The sequence below is a fragment of the Protopterus annectens genome, chromosome 3.part0, assembly GCF_019279795.1.
Source record: "Protopterus annectens isolate FY-2018-M chromosome 3.part0, PAN1.0, whole genome shotgun sequence".
NCBI lineage: Eukaryota > Metazoa > Chordata > Ceratodontiformes > Protopteridae > Protopterus > Protopterus annectens.
Window position 1 is genome coordinate 624,522,887 of NC_056731.1, and position 25,933 is coordinate 624,548,819.

Here is a 25,933-nt window from a genome sequence, read left to right on the forward strand (position 1 = left end):
TGTAAATCATTTTAAACTGATTTCATTTGTGAGGCTATGCATGGTATGAGATTAAAATTGAGCATTGTGTTTGGTTTACTTTGTCCAGCTTCCTGGCCTTAAAAATGATCTCTAAGCCATGGTAAAGCTTTCTGCTGGTGACAAATAGTTAAATAGGGGAAGCATCATCTGTCAGTAAATCATCCCTGCAGTGTCTATGGAAACTTCTTCTGCATTTGCTTTAGGTATACTTAAATGGTTAGATCAGTTATAGGTGACTTGATTATTGAGAACAGTGTTCTTGGATTTTCCATGAAGTAACTGCTGCAGATAAAACTACCATTTGTCATGCAATATTTGCTTGCTACATGAAGTGCCATGTTTCTTTAAACAAGGTTTTGGAGAGTTAAATGTCCTGACTCAGATCACTGTTGCAGTATTCCTGACAAATGGGTTGTCACCATTGATGTCTGGCCAAGTTACCAAAGCTTTACCTTCCATAGGTTGTAAGTTCAATGTAGGTTTCAGGTTTCAACTTTCTGTTACCTAAGAAGTTCAGTTGTGAGTGTTCTACATTTCACACTGAGCTTATCGAAGGAAGGACACTGAGGAAACTTGGAGCTATAATATATAACATTAAGTATCCTGTTTTTTGTTTAATTTGTTCTTTATTTTTTTGTTATTTATAGCACTTTGTGTACTGTGTATTTTTCTAGCTAGTTTCACTGTGTGTGAGGTATTAACTGGAAATTGTCCACTTTTATTAAGCATCTGTTGAGTTGTTTGTTTCTGATAACTTGTTGCAGTTAAACTCTTTTTTCTAGAGGCTCCTTTAGCTGTTTAAAACTTTCATTTAAAGGCTCACTGCTGCTTTTCAGCTGTGAGAAACATTTCTGCAGTTTATTCTAAGTAGTGGGGATATTTGTAGCATTTCCATATTCAGGCTTGTATTTGGGCCTAGTGTTTGTGGAGGCTGTGTGTCTGAGCACATATTCAGGGACATCTTGGTTTAGCCAAAGCCATCAGGCATTTCAGTGAGAGAGAATTGTTTGAGGTCATTGGCTGACTGAGGTCACCTGGACTACAGCTTAGACTAAGCACCTCATTGGTTCATTTGAGATTTTTTTTCTTAAAAGCTGTCTCAGGTTTCAACTTTCTGTTACCTAAAAAGTTCAGTTGTGAGTGTTCTGCCATTTCACACTGAGCTTATCGAAGGAAGGGCACTGAGGAATCTCGGAGCTATAATATATAACATTAAGTATCCTGTTTTTTGTTTATTTTGTTCTTTATTTCTTTGTTATTTATAGCACTTTGTGTACTGTGTATTTTTCTAGCTAGTTTCACTGTGTGTGAGGTATTAACTGGAAATTGTCCACTTTTATTAAGCATCTGTTGGGTTGTTTGTTTCTGATAACTTGTTGCAGTTAAACTCTTTTTTTCTAGAGGCTCCTTTAGCTGTTTAAAACTTTCATTTAAAGGCTCACTGCTGCTTTTCAGCTGTGAGAAACATTTCTGCAGTTTGTTTCCCACCCTCCCTCCCTGTTGGTATAGTGTTTTTATAGTTGTTGGCTTTGCAGTTGCCCGCCCCTAGTGTAAATTTGATCTGGGACCCTCCTCCCAGTCTAGTGTCATTACCTCATTCTACCCAGTACAGGGAGAACATTTGAGAAGGCCAATCAGCTTAGTTTCTGCTACTCCTTTCTCTCTTTCCTTTCTCTCTTTCCACTTAAAAAAAAAAAAATATCTGCTTTTACTGTATTTGTGTTTCTTCCTACTTTAATTTGCTTTTGCGTCATCTTAAAAGTACTCAATTGTATTTATTACTGCTTGGTATAACTCATTCTAAGCCTTTTAGTTTAAGCACTTGGGCTTCAGACCAGTTGTTTTACATTGAGAAGGTTTGTGGTGTGCACTGTAGTGACAGAAGAGGTAGCTTACATCCTTCTAAGTTGGGAACTGCTGATTGAGGGCTCAGTGTCTGTTATTCTAAAAGTGTATTAATTCTGGTTTAAGCACTTGGGCTTCAGTCCAGTTATTTTACATTAAGAGGGTTCGTGGTCTACACTCTTGTGGGAGGAGAGGCTGGACTCTGCCCTTCTGAGCTGGGAATTTCTGGTTAAAGGCTTATAGTGCCTGCATATTTGAAATGCTTCTTACTGAAATTGGTACACCTTGTTTGCTGTATCATAGACTAGATCCAGGCCTGCTGAATCTAGCTTTGTTTGTATAACTTGAGCACTAATCCAGGCACTCTTTAAAGTATTCAATTGTATTTATTACTGCTTGGTAGTAACTTGATTAAAGTGTAGCTATCATTCTAAGTCTTTTGGATTAAGCACTTGGGCTTCAGACCAGTTGTTTTACATTAGGAAGGTTTGTGGACTGCACTGTGGTGGCAGGACAGGTAGCTTACATCCTTCTAAGTTGGGAACTGCTGATTGAGGGCTCAGTGTCTGTTATTCTAAAAGTGTATTAGTTCTGGTTTAAGCACTTGGGCTTCAGGCCAGTTATTTTACATTAAGAAGGTTCGTGGTCTGCACTCTTGTGGGAGGAGAGGCTGGACTCTGCCCTTCTGAGCTGGGAATTTCTGGTCAAAGGCTTATAGTGCCTGCATATTTGAACTGTTTCTTACTGAAATTGGTACACCTTGTTTGCTGTAGCATAGACTAGATCCAGGCCTGCTGAATCTAGCTTTGTTTGTATGCTTGTTGTTTGTTTGCTTGTTATTTCCCTGAAACGCTAATTGCACCTAAAACGCGGCCTTTCAGCGCTACCGTGGATCCCTAGTGATATCTGCATTGCTTACTGTACTTATTTCCTTGTTTCACTTGAAAGAAAGTTACTGTTTGTCATTTTTGCATTTAAGTTACCTGTAACACATTGCATTTAAGTTACCTGGCACTTGCTCACTAAGTCAGCACTAAAAAATTAAAAGCACTACACCCTCACAAACTCCCCTTGAGTACCTTGTTCCCCATTGGCCCTTTTTTTCAATTATAAAGCAATTCCAAATACTATTCTAGCATGTCCAAAGGTCAGTTGTCAATCTCCTCTCCGGTCCAGCTGGTGAATCTGGGAATCTTGAGGCAATGTTAGAACTGCCTCATGTACACAGACAACCCTCTCCTCCTCCCAACAAATTCCAACACATGTGAGAGATGCAACCATATAGCCAAACTGGAGGCTAAGCTCTCTCAACTCAGTACTGGCGTAACCAGTCAGGAGGAGAAGGAAACCACACTCACTACAATTCCAGTCTCACATAGACCTACCACGACAACAAACCAAACACATAAACACACAAAAACATACTTGGAGGCTCTACATAAAAATCTACCTAAGCAGCAGAGACCTCCAAAGCAGACACCCAAGCAACTGCTACCCCAAAACAAAACACATACAGCACATAGCTCACAAGGCCAGTGTGCCGAACAGTCACAGCCCTTAAGGCTAAACAACACACCTGATACACTTGTAATATTTGACTCTATCATCGGACACACTGACGTCCCGCTCACCAGGCTGAACAAGGAGAAGGTCATGGTGAGCTGCCTGTCGGGCGCTAGGATCCGCCACATAACACATGCACTCAGGTCACTCCAAGGCAAGTACAAATATGACCCAGTCAAAATATCTGGACCTGATTACTTAAAATGCAAAAGGGGAAATTATAGAAACAGATGATTTTAACTGCCTATTATCAGGCAATGATACTTCTAAAAACAGTAAAATAAAACTAGCATCTCAAACCAAGAAGTTAAATGACATTACAAGCCAGATTAACCTTAAAGATATGCATTGTCTAAGAAGACGTTATTCCTTATTCTATATTCACTATTCATATCAGTTTGGTACACTAACAAACACTGATAAGGTCTTTGTATCAAATAATATATACTCTAAAATAAGTGACCTATCTATAATGACTTGTTCACTTTCAGACCATAATGCTATAAACTTTACATTACCTATTCATACAGATGATTTAACATTTGTGCAGATAATTCCTGCTTACATAACTAAGTTAAAAGACTTTAGGGAACGGATAATGAAAGAAATAGACATGTTTATGGAAACAAATGATGACGGTGAATGACTGATACTATACTATGGGACACCTTTAAAGTTTATGTATATGGTAGAATAAAATTTTGGTACCTTAAAAAAAGGCGAGAGTGGGACAAAGAAATTTTAGACTTACAAAAAGCATAGACAAGATAAAAATGAATGCAAAACCAAATAAAGTAGCACATAACAAAATTACTAAGTTAAGTAAAACATACTCAGAAGTTCTGCATCATAAGGTAGCCATAAACCTAGAAAAACTGAAATTGTAATCTTATGTTGTATACTATAATATTGAGCAGAGTGGAGGAGGGGCGTTGACTACAACTCTGATCTGAGATACGTAAGTATCCTGTTTTTATGGATTATTTATACTGATTATTGTTTCTAGCAATTTATATATAGCACTTTTTATTGCCTGCTGCATAGTTTTTAGTGCATTTTATTGCTATTAACTAATCTGCACGGGTAACTGATTTGTTTGCAGTTAAAAGCATTCTGTAGAGTCTCTTTGCTCCTTTATCTGTTTAAAAACTTTCATTTTGTGGCTTTCTGTAGTGTTTACTGTCTAAAGAGTGTAGGCTAATAGCTTTAGTATTGTCCTAGTTTAGAATTGCTGGCTCTGGACCTGTTTGTCTCCACAGTGATTGTTCAAGTCACATGAACAAGCCATTTTGAATTAGCAGAAGCCTTTCTTTACCTTGGCTAGATTGTGCTAATTGGCTGCTGGCTAGTGGGGGCTGGTTCTTTTGTGCTATTTAAAAATAAGTTGTCTAAAGTTGTATCTTCTGGTATTTAAGCCCTAACTGTGAGAGGATTTTTGTCTATACACACTGAGCAGAGTGGAGGAGGGGTGTTGACTACAACTCTAGTCTGAGATATAAAAGTACCCTGTTTTTTTGGATTATTTATACTGATTATTGTTCCTAGCAATTTATATATAGCACTTTTTATTGCCTGCTGCATAGTTTTTAGTGCATTTTATTGCTATTAACTAATCTGCATGGGTAACTGATTTGTTTGCAGTTAAAAACATTCTGTAGAGTCTCTTTGCTCCTTTATCTGTTTAAAAACTTCCATTTTGTGGCTTTCTGTAGTGTTTACTGTCTAAAGAGTGTATGCTAATAGCTTTAGTATTGTCCTAGTTCAGATTTGCTGGCTCTGGGCCTGTTTGTCTCTACAGTGATTGTTTAAAGCACATGAACAGGCCATCTTGAATTAGCAGAAGCCTTTCTTTACCTTGGCTAGATTGTGTTAATTGGCTGCTGGCTAGTGGGGGCTGGTTCTTTTGAGCTTTTTTAAAAAAAAGTTGCCTAATGTTGTATCTTCTGGTATTTAAGCCCTAACTTTGAGAGGATTTCTGTCTATACACACTGAGCAGAGTGGAGGAGGGGCGTTGACTACAACTCTGATCTGAGATATATCAGTATCTTGTTTTTTTTGGATTATTTATACTGATTATTGTTTCTAGCAATTTATATATAGCACTTTTTATTGCCTGCTGCATAGTTTTTAGTGCATTTTATTGCTATTAACTAATCTGCATGGGTAACTGATTTGTTTGCAGTTAAAAACATTCTATAGAGTCTCTTTTCTCCTTTATCTGTTTAAAAACTTTCATTTTGTGGCTTTCTGTAGTGTTTACTGTCTAAAGAATGTAGGCTAATCGCTTTAGTATTGTCCTAGTTCAGATTTGCTGGCTCTGGGCCTGTTTGTCTCCACAGTGATTGTTCAAATCACATGAACAGGCCATCTTGAATTAACAGAAGCCTTTATTTACCTTGGTTAGATTGTGTTAATTGGCTGCTGGCTAATGGGGGCTGGTTCTTTTGTGTTTTTTAAAAAAAGTTGTCTATGGTTGTATCTTCTGGTATTTAAGCCCTAACTTTGAGATGATTTCTGTCTATACATACCCTGCAATACCAGGCTACAACTCTTACCACACTTTTCGGCCACAAAACCAAGACCGAAACACTAAAGGTGGAGGAGTGTCCATATTCACCAAGAATATTCACACCTCCAGGCTAGTTGCTCAACACAATTCATCTGAAATTCTCCAGGTGCAACTAACACTAGGTAAGACTGCAATCCAAATTGTAGCTTGCTACAGATCCCTCACCATGCCCCAGGATTCTCACTACACCTTTCTAAACATACTGGAAAATATTAAGATACAACCAAACGCCCTAATACTGGGTGATTTCAACTACCCTGCCATTAACTGGGAAACTACTTGGGTACCAACTCCTTTTCCCAATGGTTCTTGGAATTCATAAATTCCAACACCCTGGATCACCTAATCCATTGTCCCACCAGGGGCTCCAATATCCTAGACCTGGTCATTACCAACATGGGAGATAGATGCTCCACACCAGTGGTCACCCCCTCATTGGTCAGCTCTGACCATAAGCAAATCACCCTTGACATCCACATCCCACCCCCAGTAAGGAAACCTCCTTAAAAAACTTCTCCAAAGCAAACTTCATTCTACTGAAGTCAGAAGTGACAAACCTCATGACACCCATGCAGACAGGATCTGAAAGTTCGACTGCAGAATCCTACACTAAGGCACTGTACGAGCACATCCACTCGTGCATGAATCGTGCCATCCCAAATAGAACCAAGATGCTCTTCTCCAAAAAAAGGAAGCCAATCTGGTGGTCCCCTGCTATAAACAAACTATACAACAGAAGGAAGAAACTGTTGCAAAAAAGAGGAAATCCCAGGATGCAAAAAACTCCCTCACCACCCTCAGTAAGAAGCTGAGATCCCTCATAAAATCCTCAAAAGCTAGTTACGAAAATAAAATTGCCAAAGATTCCAAAGACAACCACAAGGCATTCTATAATTATGTCAAGAATCTAAATGGCAATGCTCAGATCTGCTCTGAGCTACAAAAGAATGGCATTAAATATACTGATCCCAAGGATATTGCCAATATCCTGGCAGATCGATTTAATGCCAACTTCACCCCCCTCTCAACCCCTAAAGGGCCCATCTCAATACCAAAAGAGTGGCAATTTCCGGTAATCACGGCCACACAGGTAGAAACCACACTCTCCAAAGCTAAGAATACAGCATCCATGGGACCAGATGACATCCCAGGCTGTGTACTACATGAACTACAAAATGAACTGGCACCTCACCTAAGTGTCATGTTTAATCATAGCCTCACCTCAGGCTTCATGCCCACTGAGTGGCGCACAGCTACAGTTATCCCACTCCACAAGGGGGGATCCGCCTTGTATCCCGGGAACTACCATCCCATCAGTCTGACAAGCCTGTTCTGCAAGGGCATGGAACGCATTATCATGGAACTTATAAACAAAGACATTGGCAACCTTCAAACACTGGACCCCACCCAGTTTGGGTTTGTGAAGGGCCGATCTTGTCTCCTGAATCTGATTGACTTCTTCGAATCAGTCTCCAGCGCTGTGGACGAGGGTAAGGTGGTCCACACAGCCTATCTGGACCTCGCCAAGGCCTTCAACACCATCCCCCACTCTGGAATCATAAGTAAACTTACTAAGCTGGGCACAAATCCCTACATCACTCGATGGGTTGCCAACTGGCGTACTGACACAACCCAGACTGTAAAAGTAGCTGACTCCAAATCCAGCTCCAGACAAGTGACAAGTGGAGTACCTCAGGGTTCAGTCCTGGGACCACTCTTGTTTGGCATCTACTTCTCTGAAGTACAGGCCAACACTAAAGGACTCTGGCTAACAAAGTTTGCAGATGACTGCTAACTGGGAGCCATTATTGAATCCCCAAATGATGTGGATATTCTACAAAATGGCCTTACAGAAACAGATGCCTAGTGCCAGAGCCATGGGATCAAGCTTAATGCCAAGAAATGTATAGTTATCCCCTTTGGAAAAAAACATGTACCCATGAATTACCACATAGGTGGTAGTACACTAAACACTGAAAGTGTGATGAGAGACTTAGGAACACAGGTGGACAGTGGTCTCACTTTCAATAACCACATAGCCACAACAGTCAGGAAATCCTTCTATGTGGCACACCTCATCACTAAGGGCTTTTCATACAGAAAAAAGTAGGTCATTGTCCCACTGTACTCATCCCTCATTAGACCCATTATAGAGTATAATGCCCCATTTAGTATGTACCTCACAAGACATCTGCAACAGCTGGAAAGGACACAGAAATACCTCACTAAAAGAATCACAGGCCTAAAGCAGATGCCATATGCTGGCCATCTAAAAAAAACTCCAGCTATACACTGTGGCATATCATCTACTCAGAGGTGATCTCTGCTTAACATACAAGGCCATTTCAAACCCTGAGCTGTTGGACATGTTCCACTTAAAGAAGTCCCAATCTCTCAGAGCCACACGCTCCAGGGATCTAAATCTTGTCATCCCAATGAACAAAACATGCTGGAGGGATAGGTTCCTGACCCAGAGACTCCCCATACTCTGGAATAGACTGCCCATACATGTCAAGCAGAGCACCTTCTTGGCCCTCTTCAAAAGGAACCTTGATGATTGGATGGGAGATATGAAATTCACCCCAGGGATCATGTCAGTTGCCCTGCTAGACAGGGGTCCAGAGAAGTAAATATTGTGGGAAGAAATATCCAGGGAATTGTTATGGCTAGGCTTGTATAGGCCCTAGGGCTGATAGCCTAGTACCAACCTATGAACCTATGATCCTATGTAAATCCCAAATATCTATATAAAATAGCAGTGAGATCCAAAAAGTAAACAATCAAAATCTTATTAATAAGATTAAATATAAAAGTGATGGTTCAGTTAAGAGTACATCTAAATTAATGGGCATATTAGAAGTGTTCAAAAACTGCTATAAAGATATACATAATACCACACCACTTTTGGAGGCAGATAATGTAATAAACATTTTTATTCAAGAAAATATAACTACTAAGGTGTCAATGAAACAAAATAACATATTAAATAAACAAATAACACTAACAGAAGTGAAAGAGCAAATAACAATTTTAAAAGATAATAAAGCTCCAGGACTGGATGGAATAATTCCTGAACTATATAAGATTTTTCCTGAATATATAATAAAGAAAATGTTGAGTGCCTTTATTACGGTTAGGCAAAAATGTATAATAACCCCATTGTGGAAATACTCAATTATCTCCCCTATATTAAAACAAGGTAAGGACCCCAAATCTTGTGATTCATATAGGCCAATTTAATTACTAAACACTGATTATAAAATGTTCATGACAATATTAGCTAATAGAATAAAGAAAATATTACCTAATCTAATACATAATGATCAGACAGGGTTCATTCTTCACCGAAAAGTGCAAGATAACATTATTAAATTACTATCATTAATAGACATAGCATGCAAATACAAAAAACAACTAAATATTAACAGCCTAGACATAGAAAAGGCTTTTGATTCTATTAGCTGGTCTTATCTAGAAAGAATTCTGATTGGTTTTGAATTCTCCTCAGATTTTGTCAACTTGTTAATGAAAATTTATAGTGGGGCACAAGCTTATGTGAAAAATTGGATCATGTCTATCCTCAAAACTAGAAATCCTCAAGGGAAACAGACAAGGTTGTCCTTTGTCACCATTATTGTTTGCTCTTTCAGTGGAACCTTTTGATACATATATCAGAAACAAGCAAAATATAAAAAGGCTTTCAAATTAATAAGGACTATTGTCCTAAGATACAATTATTTGCTGATGATATGTTGTTAATGTTTGGTGATATTTATGGTTCTTTGCATGATGTTATAAATACCTTAAGCAAGTTTGAGAGAATTTCAGGGCTTACATTTAATCATAATAAATCCAAAACATCACTAATTAACAAAAAGATCAACAAAAACCTAAGAGAGAATAGACTGTTTAATTGGGAGAATGATATATTAGAATATTTGGGTATCAGTATAACGAGTACAATGAAAGAGTCTGTTAAACTAAACTAACCACTATTAGTGAACCAATCAAAAGATGGAATAAAATGTTCTTCACAATGGAGGATAGGGTCTCTTTAATTAAAATGATAATTTTACCGAAAATTTTGTTTTATATACAGTCATTGATGCTACCTCCTCCCAAAAAACTATTTAAAAAATTAGATTCCATGCTACTTAAATTTTTATGGTTCCCCTTAAAACCTAGGATTGCATGTAAATGGCACATTAGAGCTTGGAACAGTACTGGGATAGTATTCCCTAGTTTAGATCTGAATTTCAAATCAGTTATAATTAATGTAGTATTGCATTGGATCACACCTACCTATATATCTGGCTGGAAACAATACATGATATTCATATAACTGATGTCAGAACTATAGAAAATCAATTTAAGAAGCAATATGGAATAAGCAGAGTTCATTGGCTTTTATGTGAATTTTGTTTATTTAATAAGAAATTTGATCATTTTTCGTATGGCAGTAATCAAATATTTAATAACTTTAAAAATATAATTGATTGTAATTACACCATTAAGCAATTTTTATTTCTTATATTCCATATAGCATTCTCCCCTGATTGCCTAGATTCTTTCAACATCAATGCGATGCAAAAATTAAAGGAAAATAACTTGATATTCTGGCATCAGTTTATTGAAAATAAGAGTATTAAACCATTAAACTCTCTTTTATGTAGTTTTGATAATAGTTGAGATGGTTGCTTATACACTCATTACGGCATTTATAGAAAACAAAATGAGAGCATCAATCAACCTAGAGACTGAATCTATACCTGGTTTTATTCAGCTTTTTATTCGGTGCCTTGAAAAGACAGATAATAAAAAATGATATATCTCACCTATCTATACAATACTAAGAGAAGACACTCTAAAGTTTGGCTCATATTTTTGGAATTACTATGTAAAGATTAATGGAGAACAAATATCTAATGAATCCAAAAAATTATTATTGAATTCTACATATGGTACCTCTTCTTCATTATATTGGAGATTGTATACATGGACATTTATGAAAAGGAGTTTCTATACTCCACATAAAATAAATCTTATACTCAAAAACAGTGAAAGTAAATATCGGAAATGTGATGAATTACTAGAGGCCAACTGGGTTCACATGTTTATTGAATGTAGAAATGTTCAATACTGGAAAGACCTCAGATATTTTGCAAACGCTTTATGTTCTGATAACTGTCATATTTCTAACTCACTAATCATATTCAATGTTCCTATACCTAATGTAATACCTAAATCTCAGATTCAGTTACTCTGGTCAGTTCTTGCAATTGCCAGAAAAGTTATTACTTTGAACTGGAAAAGTAAACAAGATTTGACGTTTAAAGATTTTATTAATTTAGCAAAAGTTGTTTGTAAAAAAGAACTGCAAACCATTTGTTATAGAACTCATAACATTACTCATAAAAATAGCATGGCAAAAATTGGGAAACCTTTTGAACAAATATTGATAACTTGTCATGGATAAAATGATTATTTATCATGGATGAATGTAAATATTGTAAATAGTTTTGTTATTGTTTTATTGTATTTGTTATATGTACATTTGTGTATGTTTATAATGAAAACAAAATAAAAATGTTTTTGAAAAAAAAGAAAATGCATGCAAACATAAATCCTGTTATTCCAGCAACTTTCTAAGTTTATAAGAGCAATATTTAAAATGTGTCCCTATTTTTGGGCTTTTGTGAGTAAATATAAATAAATATGGGTATTATGTTAAGCTTTGTTCAGATTTCTTGTGCTAATGGGATGAGAGGTATGTTACTGTTGTTGCATATGGGGGTATCGACAACTGACTGATCAGTGGGGGGTGGGGGCCACATCAGAGGTCTATAGTGGGCTATGAAGGGTACTGCTGAAATGTTTTACTTGTGACACTATAATGTATGTTTGATGGGCTTAGGGCATAGAAGCCTTCTACTGAAGAAGGGAACTGGGTGGTGGAGATGTCTGCCTAATGTTTGCCACTTTTTTGATTGTTTGAATAATTACATTTTAAATTGTTTCTCTTTGTACTGTGTTGAGTGGGGAGAATTGAATTTGAAAATGTTTCTCCTTTTTGGCTGGGTGAAGGTTTGGCTTTTCCTAATCTATTTACCTAGCTTTGGTTGATGAGGTTGAGTATCTTTCAACACATTTTTCGGTTGCTGCTTGTGGGAGTATCAATGTTCTTGAAAATGTTTCTGTCTGTTGTTGTGCTGTGTTGTTTTGGGGGAAATTGCTTTTGAAAATGTTTGTCTCTGTTAGTGTTTGCAAGGGTGGAAATTGTATTCCAAATGGTACTTCTCTAGAGGTGCTTATGAGACAAAATTCCTTTTCAAAATGTGCCGCATGGAAGCCTGGATCCAATGGCAGTTATATGAACTGAAGTGCAATACATTTTCAACATGCTGTTCTAGACTTGGAGGGTTCATACTAGTGTGTATATGTAGTACTATACCTGGGAGCTATCACAGGTGAGTGTTAATGACATAACTTGCGGATGGTTTACAGAGGGCTTCGACCTCTCATTTTACTGCACACTGACTGAGACCAGGGTGCATACACCAATGGACAATGGCCATGTGTTTGTGAAATGAAATGTCTCAGGGAGGGTAGGAGACATCAAAAGGTATACAGGTATGTAAGTAAATAATGTTACAAACTACCCTCTTGGGAGAGGGCAGTAGTACACTGAATGCAGATGTATCCCTCCACATGTGTGGAGGAGGTCATATGTATGGTGCTATGCAGCCCTGATACATGGAACAAATCTCATCATGTAAAGATCCACTCAGACTGCAATGACAGGTTTCACATGTACATAATTAAATGTGTGGTGTATTAGAGTTGACCTTTAGAGGTGGGCTGAGCCTCTATGAGCATCAGGGGATGCACAATGTCTGCTACCTTTGAACTGTGAGGTGGGGTATTGTAATGCGGATGCAGCAGATATTACAGACCAACAGCTTTACACATGTCTGTATTCACACGTACAAAACAAGATGGCTCCGAAAGAATGAAAAAGAATGGAGACATTCATCCAGGCAGGGACTGATGCCTTGTTGCAGGTCCTCCAAGAGTAAAGGCAATGGATCTCTTAATGAACAAAAGCAAATGAGTTTTCTACAAATGTGTATAGCAAGACAATGTTGTGCAGGTAAATGCAGCAGTGAGTCATAAAAGATCACAAGATCAGGTGAATTGTAGGGTCACAGATATGATTTACTATGCCCCAAACAAGGGGCACAGAAGCAGCTCACCACAGGTGATGGTCTACCAACACAGTTATCCCTAAAGGACACAGAGGATTTCCAGGCATCTCTGCCTGAGATGCAGGTGGAGGACCTTAGATTGGTGCAAAATGTCACACACCACCACAAGCATCAGTGGGGGATTTCCCAGCTGGGTATTTCTCTGTCTCTCTATGTATATTTATACATATATATATACATATATATATATATATATATATATATATATATATATATATATATATATATATATATATATATATATATATATATATATATATGCAGACATTGTGTAGATCAACCTGCCAGAGGCAGATCCAGACTTGTAGTGAATGTTATCATTTCATTCTTACAGGCCCATCAGATTTTCTGCTGCTACATGGTTCTTTACAAAGTACATAATATTCTACTCTTTTTTTACACACGTCAGTTTTACAGCTGTAGCATCATTGGAATCTAGGAATGTTACAAAACAGCAATGATACACTTCGGTGTTTCCATCTTTTCTTGGGTCTATATTACATTCTCGAAAGCCTAGAATGTCGAGTCTGACATTATCGATACGAGAAGAGTGAAACTGCAGAACATCGAACAAGTAAACGGAAATCTCTGTAAGGGGAGATTTCCATTTACTTCAATGTAGTGTGGTCTCAGAGCTGGTATATTTAAGCATCAGGGGGTGTGGGGGGTGCAGGGGAGCTTGCCCCCTGCCTACACCATTTAGTTTTTTTTTGTTATTTTTATTTTTTTTCTGGACATTCAATGTTTTAACAGTTCAACCACTAAAGGTCAAACTTTAGTGATTCGAACTGTTAAATATTTGATGTTTTAATATAGACCCCTTTTCTTACAGATACTTCGGTGTCTGGATCCTTCGCCTTGGATATAGGTATGCCTGATGAGGAAATAGACACAGTCTGATGCCATAGTGCCACTGTGAGACATGGGTAACATGGTGAGCATATCATCCTCCTCTTCCACAGATTCTGTTAATATTGCATTTGTAATCCACTCCTCAGCCACAGGGTACAGTTGTATGACAGGATTTGGCTGACACAGCAACCCACTCTGATCTTTGATTCCTAAACGTCAGTCAATAATGGGTGCCAGCAGCTCCTCTGAGAATGCGGAGCAAAGTAGAGTCTGGCCTACATGTGGCTGGTAATGTCTCAGTTTCTGCCCCGGACCTGAGATCTGTCTGCATAAATGTTTTTATTTATTTTATTTTATTTATTTATTTATATTTGTTGACTGGAAGTGTCCGATTGGGTGTAGGTCCATTTTCAGTGGAGGCCCGGGGAGAAAAGCTCCACAGTTAAAATATACAGACAGTAGTTACATTGAATTTACATAGCAATTAACAATTTGATTAACATAGCAATTAACAATTACAAACATAGTTACAGATGAAGAACATAGTACATCAGTAGACAACTAGAATCTTTATCATCTGCGAAGTACATAACAGACATTAACAATTGTTACAATAAGAAGTTCCTGCTGTATAATAAGTACTAGGCTTATGAGCATCCGAACTTGCTATAATCAAGGTAGTTAGTGGGGTGGAAAGAAAGGTAGTGAGTGGATGGGGTGGGTGATATTAGAGTGGGAGTTGCAAGGGCATAGCCAGCATGTTTTTAGGTGCACTTTTAGTAAAGTTTTGAAGTGGGTGCATGATGGTACGGAGGTAATTGTGGATGGGAGGGAGTTCCATAATTTGGCTATGGTGCAAGAGAATAGTGCTTTACCAGCAGAGTCATTGGCTCTAGTGATCTGCGATCGTCTGGTGGTGCGATAGGGTTGGAGTAGATTCTGGAGGGATGGGACATTTAGTGGCTGGTTTACTAGTTTGTGGGCGAGTGTGATTTGATACCATTGAAGGAGGTGAGGGAGTTCAAGCCAGCCCAGTTCAGCAAGTGAGAGAGAGTGGTGACTACGGTAGGATGCCCCTGTGGCAAATTTGGCGATTTTGTTGCAGCAGGTCTCTAGCTTGTTTAGATCGCATTGCCTTAGGTTGGTATATTTTGAAGAGGCATAAAGTAGGGTGGAGATAAGGTGGGAATTTGCTACTGAAATCTTTGCTGCTTTGGTGAGAAGTTGCTTATTTCTGTATAATGCTACTAGTCTTTTGTGTACCTTTTTATGGTCATGGATATGTGAATGTCAAATGTTAGTTTGTCTATTTCAACTCCTAGCAATGTGGTGTGTTCTATTGGATGTATAGTGGTGTTGTCTTTTGCTGTGATGTTAAAGTGAGAGTTGTTTTGAGTATGTTTGGTGGGTTGGAAGATGAGTAGTTTAGTTTTGTTTGGGTTGAGTATTAATTGGGCATCGGATAACCAAGTTTCAACAGAGGAAAAGGTTTCCTGTGTGACTTTTTGCAGTTTGGGTAGGGACTGGGCTGAGCAGATGATGACTGAGTCATCTGCGTATTGCATGAGTGTGCCATGTTTGGTGGCAGAGGCTAGATTATTGGTGAAAACAGAGAAGAGTGGCATTCCAAGGATGGATCCTTGGGGAACCACTATAGAGACAGGTAGTTGGGGAGATATGTCATTCTGCCATACAATGGATTGTTGGCGGTCAGACAGGTAACTCTGAAACAAGTTGGTGACTGATTGAGAGAAGGATAGGTTATTGAGGAAAGATATGAGTTGTTTGTGTGGGACCATGTCAAATGCTTTAGATAGGTCTAGGAAAGTAGCAGAGGAGAGATAGCCATTGTTTTTATGTTGAAGGATAGTGTTAGTAAAGGAGAGAAAGGCAATGGTGGTGCTATGGCTTTGTCGGAAACCATGCTGAGTATTGGAAAGGAGGTTGTTAGTAAGGAGGTAGTCTAAGACCTGAGAGTGAGTGCATCTCTCTAGTATTTTGGAGTGGAGAGAGGATAGCTATGGGGCAGTAACTGGTTAGATCTGTGGAGGGGCCACCTTTGTGGAGGGAAATTATATGTGATCCTTTCTACAGTGTGCGAATGTAACTTTCTGACAGAGATCAGTTAATCAAGATAGATACTGGGAAGGCCAGAGCATCAGCTGCGATTTGTAGGTATTCACTTGGGAGGTTGTCTGCTGCTAATTTGGTGGGCTTAAGTTTAGTTATGATTTTTTTTTATGTTGGAGGTAGGTATAGGAGAAAAAGAGAAGGCAGTGGGGAGATTACTAGCTGAAGGTGTGGGTTGGAGGGGAGGGGTGTTGTGTTGTTTAGCTAGTGATAGTATGGTTTGTGTGAAGTGTGTGTTGAATGAGGTAGCAATATTTTCGGAGGAGTGAGGGATGTTAGGAGGAGGGGTACTGACTTTACCTGGGTGGAGGATGGAGTTTATGGTAGACCAGATTTGTTTGGGGTTGTGTTGGGAGGAGTCTAGGGCAGACTGGTAGCATTGGAATTTTTCCTGTTTTATTAGCTTTTTGACTCGATTGCATAGTTCTAGGAATTTCTGTCTAGTTGAGGGGGTTTCAGTTTTGCGCCAGTGCTCCTAGGATTTATCCCTGTTTTTCATTTCTCACTTAGTGGTTTTCTGTAGCCATGGGGAGGGTTGTGCTTTGGTTCTGGAAAGTCTTATGAGGGTGTGGTAATTAAGGATGCTCAGGAAGGTAGTATTAAAAAATTCAACTGCGTCATCAAGACTGAGTTACTTTAGAGGATGCCAGTTACATTCTTTGAGGGATGAGATGAACGTGAGTGGGTTAAAGTTTAGCTTTTTACATATTTGATGGTAGATGACAGGTTTAGCTTGGTATAGGTATTTTTTGAGTAGGAATGTTGGGGAGTGATCAGTGAGGCTATCTGATAAGCAGCCTGTTATATATGACTGGGGGCTCTTACTGACTAGTATTCAGTCCAGGGTAGTGTGCTTGTTGGAGTTTTTATTTATCCTGGTTGGCGACTGGACTAGTTGGGTGAAGCCATGAAGGTTTATATGATGGGTTGGATGGTTGCCAGAACAGGATTGCCAGTCAATATTGAAATCACCTAAAATTATAGTTTCTTGGGGGAGATAGTGGGTAGACCAGCTGAGGAGGTTTTCTAGTGGAGGGATGTTTTGGCCAGGTGGGAAGTATCATCCAATTATGTTGATGGTTTTATTTTGGTTTATTTTGAGGTTGGTATATATTATTTCTTCATTGCTTATTTGTGGAGCTGATGATTTTAAGATCTGGATGTTTAGATGCTGTTTAAATATTATAGTTACACCGCCTCCTTTCTTGTTTAGCCAGTCTACTCTTAGTATGCCGTAACCGGTAGGGAGGATTTGTTCACTGGTAACATGAGGTTTTAGCCAGGTTTCTGTTAGGGTGACTATATCTGGGGAGTACAAGTCTATGGTGGCATGGAGTTCATGGACTTTGTTGGATATACTTCTAATATTTAGGCTTAGTAGAAGGAAGTCACTTGGATTTCTATAGGCTGTGATTTGGGAGAAGTTGTGGTTTCTAGTCTGATAATGAGGATTGGGGTTAGAGATGATAGGGCCATGGTTGGGGTGGATGTCTCTACTTAGGGCTAGTTTTGATATGTATGAGGTTATTAGTTTTCTCAGTTTTTGAATGCGTTTGTTTATTAGGGAAACTTTATGATTGTGTTCTGTGGGTAATAGGTATGATGGGAGGGTTACTATGTTAAGTTGTAGGGATGCTTTATGTTTGAGTAATATAGTTGATAGAATATGCGGGGGTGCATAGGGATGGTTCTTGAGTTGGTGGGAGGGGAGCTGAGTGAGGGTGAGACATGAGTGGTGGCTGAGTAGTAGTACAGTTTAGTAGTACAGTAGTACAGTGGTTGAGTGGGGGAATGATGGAGTTTTAGTAGGATGTAAGATATGCGAGGAAAGTGCATGCAGTGAGCATAGGTATGGTATGCTTATACATGTTAGCTGAGGAGGAGTGATAGTAGTGGGAAGATGTAGGAAGTAGTGTTGGGTTTAGTGCTGTGGTTGGCTATTGGAAAGATGGGAGGGGTTTGTGTGTGTAATAATGGTAGGACCACTGGGGTGGGAGGTAATAGGAAGCGGGTAGAGACCCTGTTAGTTGCTCTTATGAGGGGCTGGAAACAATCAGGTAACAGAGTAAACTGATAAAAGAACATATGATAGTGAATGTGGAGACTCAGGTAGGTACCCTGTATTTCCACAAACTATCAGTTAGCTGTGCCCCAGCTCAGGCAGTTTTAATAAGTTTTATGGTAGAGCTGAGCATAAGGTGCTCAAAGGGTGGTTGTAGTTTTAAAAATGGTTCCTGCCACAGGTAATATTTATTAACTTTGGGATTGGCTTAAGGTAATGAACAGGGAAGGGGGAGGGGGAGAACAAGGGTGTGAGCTGGTAGTTTTTTGTACTGCTTCTAATGAGCCAAAGCAAAGACAAGTTTGTGTTGAAGAAACAATCAGAATTGACCAAGGACGGCTCTGAAGCTGTAAGTCATTTCTTAACTATTTCTCAGGTGGAAAAACATGATAACTTGTATCAGTAGGCTGCTGTGGTCTCAATTTAAATTAACAAACACACAGTATTTGATCAGTTATGGATACTATTTGCTATCAGAAGGGAATATGAGAGAAAATGGAAGATGAGTGTGTGTGTGTGTGTGTGTGTGTGTGTGTGTGTGGCTGCTTACAAGCCAAAGCAGAGTGCTCTCCAGGGGATAATGAATATTGGCTCAAACAAGTAGACACATACTCAAAGTTAACTTTAGCTGTTTGCAGACATTTCAGACCCAGACTGCACTTTTCGTATAAGAATGATAAAGGTGGTACCGCAGTTGAATAATTAGAGTGGTGTGTTAGGTCTACAAAAGAAGAGTACAGAGAGGAGTAAGCACTTTGAGATGGTAAAGATATATTATAAAGATTATAAAAAACAAACTGAGCAAGTAGCTACTGCATACAGGAAAATATATCTTGAACCACCTACTAGTATATGCAGATAGTTAGCCAATTGGAAAAACACATTAGTGAGAAGGGACCTCAGCTGACAGTTATGCAGTCACAGATAAAAATATAGCGAGCAGCACTCTCTCCTGGGTCTCTAATGTGATTCTATCCACCAGTAACAGCACAATTATATAGAAATAATTAGACACCAGTATGAGCTGTCTACACACAACACATATACATGAATAACATTAGTTAACAAGGTGCAGCTATGCAAATAGACCATACTATTATACTAAAAACAACCTGGTGCAGACAGACAAAATGGTAGCATGCCATAGTAACTTCCAATAATAAAGCATAAATCATATTAGATGTCTAACACAATTCAACATAAATAAGTATATACAGTTGTAAAACACTTTACACATGGATGTTACACATGGATATGCAGGGCAGTCCCAGTCTCATGCCACCAGAGCCATTGCAGAGCTGGTTGGTGTGGCAGATGGGTGACATGATGATGTCAGGATATATTTTGCCCATTTGCATAGCATTTTGGATAGGTCCAGAGGGCGATTTGTATCCACAAGGTGCCTGTGTGCAGCTGCATGCTGTGGACATCACCGCTCTTGTGGTCAATCTCTTCCACCACAGGCAAGCATGAGAAAGAGATGACTAAGTTCTGTAAAGGGTCAAAGTAGTCTCTACTTAATATTATTTATTTTTTAGTATAAGGAAATATTGATTTTGAAGCATAAGTGCTCAATTACTGTTAAGCCCAAACTGAGATTGGCTACAGTTTGTGGTTGTATTTTCCTGATTTTAAGGAGTCTCAATTAGGTGTTTCAATGTTAAAGAAGTACCAGTTTTCCCTCTTGTTTAATGTTTTCCCATAAGGATGAGTGACATCTTACTCCCTAAAGCTGGAAAGTCATTGAACCGCACTACAAGAATCTGTTTTATATACATATATCTTCTAGGCCAGCAGATGTTTCTTGGCAGTTAAGGAACAAAAAAGGTTGGATAATATGAAGTGGACTACTTTTGCAGGGTAGTTCATTTTAGTATGATTGCCCAAGTTTTCAGATATCTAGTATGCTAGCATGTAATGAACTGGGTCTACTTCAGTAGTCCAACCTCTTACTTACCCTACACCCAGTTGCCCGAGACAAGAAGACTGACACCTTCAGAAGACTGACATCCAGGGGGCGTGGCCAGCATGGGCACAGTGTAGCAACACAATTCATCAGCTCCACTAAAGGAGATTTAATTATACTGGCTTTTTGTCTTCTAACAAGAAAAGTGGATTTATTTCTACATATATTGTTAATACTTAACTTCTACTACAGGAATATCTACTAAAAAACTAAAAGTGGACATATTTTCCAGTCAAAAATCTATCAGGAAAATTTCTTCTCATCTAAAAAGAATTCTAGCATGAGTCTCACTAAGACAGGTAATCATGACTCTAGCCTTAAAAGAGAACTACAAACTCTAATATCTAACATTCAAGACCTGAATACTAAGATTGATAAAATTGACTCTAAAATAGATAACTTTAAGGAAAAAAACACTAAACAGATGGACCTGATACATGAAGACCTGAAGCAACAAAAAATTCAAATAACCAGTATTGAAGAATCACTGAATGACATGGACAGTAGATTAATGGAGAATGAAAACAACACAGACTTTTTACTCAAACAAAACAATATGTTACAAAACAAGTTGGATGATCTTGAAAACAGATCCCGTCAAAATAATATGAGGATTTTTGGTCTCCCTGAAAATATAGAAAGAAACAATATGACAAACTTTCTCAACATCTGGTTACCTAAAACACTTGATCTCCCAGAGGCTATGTCCTTCAGAATAGAAAGGGCTCACTGGTCATTAACAGCTACCAGCAACATTAATAAAAAACAACCAAGGTCAGTCATAGTAAAGTTTCTCTCTTCATCTGATAAAGAGTTAGTTTTAAAGACTGCCTGGTCTAAGTTTCCTTTGAAATACAATGATTCTATAATTCGTTTTGACAATGACTAGTCAACAATGGTAATTGCCAAGAGAAATACATTTTTACCTTTAGTAAAAGAATTAAAGAAAATACAGATTAAGACTCACCTATTGTTCCCTGCAAGATTGAGGATTCTCCTTCCTGAAGGACCAAAAATATTTGAAAACTTAGATTCTGCACTGGCATTTATTAAAGCTCATAAACTGCTGGAGAAAATAGAAGAAATGGAATGGGCAAGTCCTTCTCTTAAAAGAATGGCTTCTAATTCCACTTGGAAAACTTCTGAAAAACAAAAGAGACAAAAAATAAATTAACCAAGTTTATAATGTACACATATGTTTCACTTGTCATATGGACTTTATGTTATTAACCAATCCATTTTTGTTGTAATATGCCTTCAAGCTAAGATTTTCTATTCATTTATGATGCATTTTCATACAAGTTATATACACACTTTAAGTAAAACTTTTATAATGTTAATATTGTTTACCCTTCTCTTCCATCTGTTTGTCATAACATTGTGGTTTTCTGGCAAAGTAGTGTGAAATTATTAAAAACTGACACTACACAATAATGACAGATATTCTCCTGTCAGACTTCATACCCTTCAGAAAATGCATGTGAATGCACAACCTGTTATGCTATCTACTTTGTATGTTTGTCAGAGCAATATTTCAAGATTGACCTTAATATTTGGACTTTCTCCCACTTTTCTGTATGGCTTTATCCAGATGTCTTTCTCTAAGGGGTTGAGAGGTATGTTTGTAGCCCTAACACAGCCACACTGCTGCAAGGGGATATATATACGTACACACAAACACACACACACACACACACACACACACACACACACACACACACACGCACACACATACTCATGAACTGCCCTTGTTGATAGTAGAACCTCTACCTGCCTAGTTTTACATACAATACCTCTATATACATAGCGCATGAACCATAGAGCTTGTACAGTTTTGCAGTGTCTGCCACTACTATTCATGTGGATGACATCTGCAGGTGCTGTAAGGATTACCACTGGGGGGTTAAACAGGCCCCCTTAAAATGGTATAACCATGTCACACACACTGCTGCAGGGGGGACATGCATTCCAACACACATCCAGTTTTGGAATTAGAACACCTATCTCTCTAGTTATGTACACTATAGTCTTCCATACGCATTTCATGCACCACAATGCTATTGTGTTTGAAAATGTGTAACTCTGCATCTAAGGTGGATGACATCTGTAAGCCCTGATTAGGTTTGTGTTGGTAGACTTAGGGTGGCACAGGCACACAAAATGGTATAACCATTGCACGCACACAGATGCACGTGCACACACACACACACACACACACACACACACACACACACACACACACACACACACACACACACACACACACACAGCTCTCAGCCAAAATGGGACAAATCCCAAAAGAATCAGGGACAAATCCAAAAATAATCATGGACACTTTTCATATATTAGTATTATTATTAACTTGAGACATTGACAAATTAACAGAACATGCGTGAATATGTATTTTTTCTAAAGTAAAAGAAGTCTATAACTCTGATAATTGTCATTATTTATTAAGTGTAATTCATTGCCTTTTCTTCAAAAGTCACCACTTTCCAGTGGGATTAAGAGGGACAGAGCTAAAATTTAAGTCAAACTCAAGTGAACTATGTTGCATATCTCAGCAGCTGACACACCATGGATGGGCACAGCATTCTGACACAACAGGGAAACCTTCCCTGTTCCCTCTCCTAGGACCAACAAGAGTGGCTTTCCCTTACCTACTGAGGGGACCCCGACAGCCACAGAGGACATAGCTAACCCCTGGTGCATAGTGGCACTAGGTACTACACCAGAGGGATCTGGGGTAAAAGATGAGTGGTCTGTGGTACAGTGATAATGGAGAGCACTGAACCATAGTAGTGTGTTTCCGTACTGCTTAGAATGTTACGGCATTATGGTAGTTTGGCAGCAGCTCACTGTTGCTGTAATATACTAAACCTTTTCACAAACAGTATTTTATAAAAGTCACATCAGACAAAACCCTGGCAAACTCACTAGCTGATGGTAAGCGTTCCTTCACTTGAAACACTAACATAAATCATTTCCATAACTGTGCTATTTTGCAGAACAACCTTGATCTTGCCTTATATTTTGCCCTGTCCCTCGTAAAATGTTTGATATTTTTAATCACAGTTAGTCAATGTCAGGCATTAGAACTTCATAGTGCAGAAAGTGTGTGCTGATATAATTCCTGTTGTTTTATTAACTTTTAACATCAGTGATTCTACATCCTAATTTTGCCCTGGACCTCCTGAGAATTTTGGTTTTCTGGTACATAAATGAGACCTACAGTCAGATTGTAATGACAGACATTAAAGTTTCATACTTCTTAGTGTTTGTAAAATGCATGCTGAGGTTCTATTAACTTTTCAATTGCATTAAAAAAAGTTTCACAAGTGTTATACTGGTGGTGTTAATGACATAAGCAATATAATGGAGAACACTGGACCATGCATAAGCTGTGTTCAAGAATGGAGATGCCCATTCTTGAACACAGTTTATGCATGATCCAGTGTTCTCCATTATCACCCCAAGTTACAACAAATGACCACAGCACAGTCACTCACCTGAAAATGAGGCAACTTGGTAGCTTGTTGTGTGGTAAAGGCAGCTTGCTTAATTTTTCTTTTTTGTTGCTGGAAGAAGGACCAACTGTAGGATTAGTTATTTGTTCCATTGTTAAGCCAAAATGGTTTATTTCCCTTGGATGACTAGCAACAATTGCTGGTAAACACTACCAGTTTACAAAGTTACTTTTTTGATAGAAAGGGCACAGTAAAAGGCATTTAAAAACACTATGCCAGCCCCACAAAAGAAAAATAAACACAATTTATCCACAGGAAAAAATGCTTCCATTTACTTTATACTACTTTTAAACTGACAGGGAAAAACATGTGCACTATTAAAAAGTACATTACAATCTTGAGACAGTCCATTAAAACAAGACACTCCTAGCTTTAAAATTACATTCCTGAAGAGGAAAGTAATAAAGCATCAACAATTTTTTTCCCCAAAAGAAGTTATATGCCCCATCAAAGGAAAGCATAAGTCGACTGTCGAGCCTCAAAAGCATCAGAGGACCATACCTTTGGCAGCAGTAAAGGTCTGGGAGAGGGGGGTGTCATGCCCAAACTTGTCTTTTAGTCAGCTAAGCAGCTTGAGTTGCTTGACAGTTTGGGTATATGGAAGGTGCCCTGAAGCTATGGAACCTGGCTGCCTGTTATATTCTTAGCATATAGCTAAGGCTACTGCAGCAGTGATAATATAATGAATACCTCTACTGTCTGATATTTTAGTGCTATGATCTGAATGCCACTTAGCTGCTAAATTTGATGGTGATTGCTCAATTCCTGTTTCATAGCTTCAATATAAAGTTGCTAGGTGGAATATTGACCTGATTTCAAATGTAATCAGAACAGTGAGGATTCTCAGTCCCTCATAAAATACTATGTATGAGATACTACAACTGGAACTTCTAGGACCTCCTCCCATCCTCCACTGCTGTCAGCACTGGAGGATGTGTTTGTCTCAGTCTGTTATTTTCCTTTTTTTTTTCCAAAATATTTTATTTTGTTTTCATTATAACCATACGCAAATGTACATATAACAAATACAATAAAACAATAACAAAACTATTTACAATATTTACATTCATCCATGATAAACAATAATTTTATTCATGAGAAGTTATCAGTATTTGTTCAAAAGGTTTCCCAATTTTTGCCATGATATTTTTTATACCAAAACACGATGAGGCCACCCAGATCACTGTAGCTCGAGCAGGAACCGAGTAAGGAAACTACCTTGCACAGATATCTGTAGTTCAAAAATCCACACCTCGATCCAAATAAACACAGGTTTATTGCAGCCAGAAAAGCAACACAGGTTAAGCGCTTTCATCCACACTAAGCAGACTTCTTCAGAACCAATTAATGCAATTAGCTAGGTGCATTTATAAAGCAGATTTGGCGCCAAAAAAACAATTAACATACTAAATGATATTTTTTATGAGTAATGTTATGAGTTCTATAACAAATGGTTTTTTACACTCAACTTTCGCTAAATTAATAAAAATCTTTAAACATCAAATCTTGTTTACTTTTCCAGTTGAAAGTAATAACTTTTCTGGCAATTGCAAGAATTGACCAGAGTAACTGAACCTGAGATTTAGGTATTGCATTAGATATGGGAACATTGAATAGGATTAGTGAGTTAATATGACAGTTATCAGAACATAAAGCATTTGCAAAATATCTGAAGTCTTTCCAGTATTGAGTAATCCAAAAGCCAGAAAGAACAGGCCAACCACCTTGGAAACCATGATTTATTCAGATATGTTGAGCGCTTTCTTTCCCACTAAAGGGACTTCCTCGGAAAAATGTAAAACACAAACACCCAGCTCTATTTATACTCCATCCTAATTAAACAATTCAATCACTAATTGTTAAAACCATCCAAAAATACATTAAAAACAGACAAAAAAACATCCACAAGTTATAATTAAAAACTTTAAAATAGAAACTTCATTATTTTTATGTATGAACAATATATACATAATAATGCTGGATTGCCAACATTAATTTATTTGTCCCTCATTTACCCCAATATATTACGCAACTTTAAAATACTAGAAATAGTGATCATTTAATTTATTCTAGGGTAATGGTAAGCATTTAAAAACAATTGCCATTTTAGTTCCATAATATCTAGATGCACAT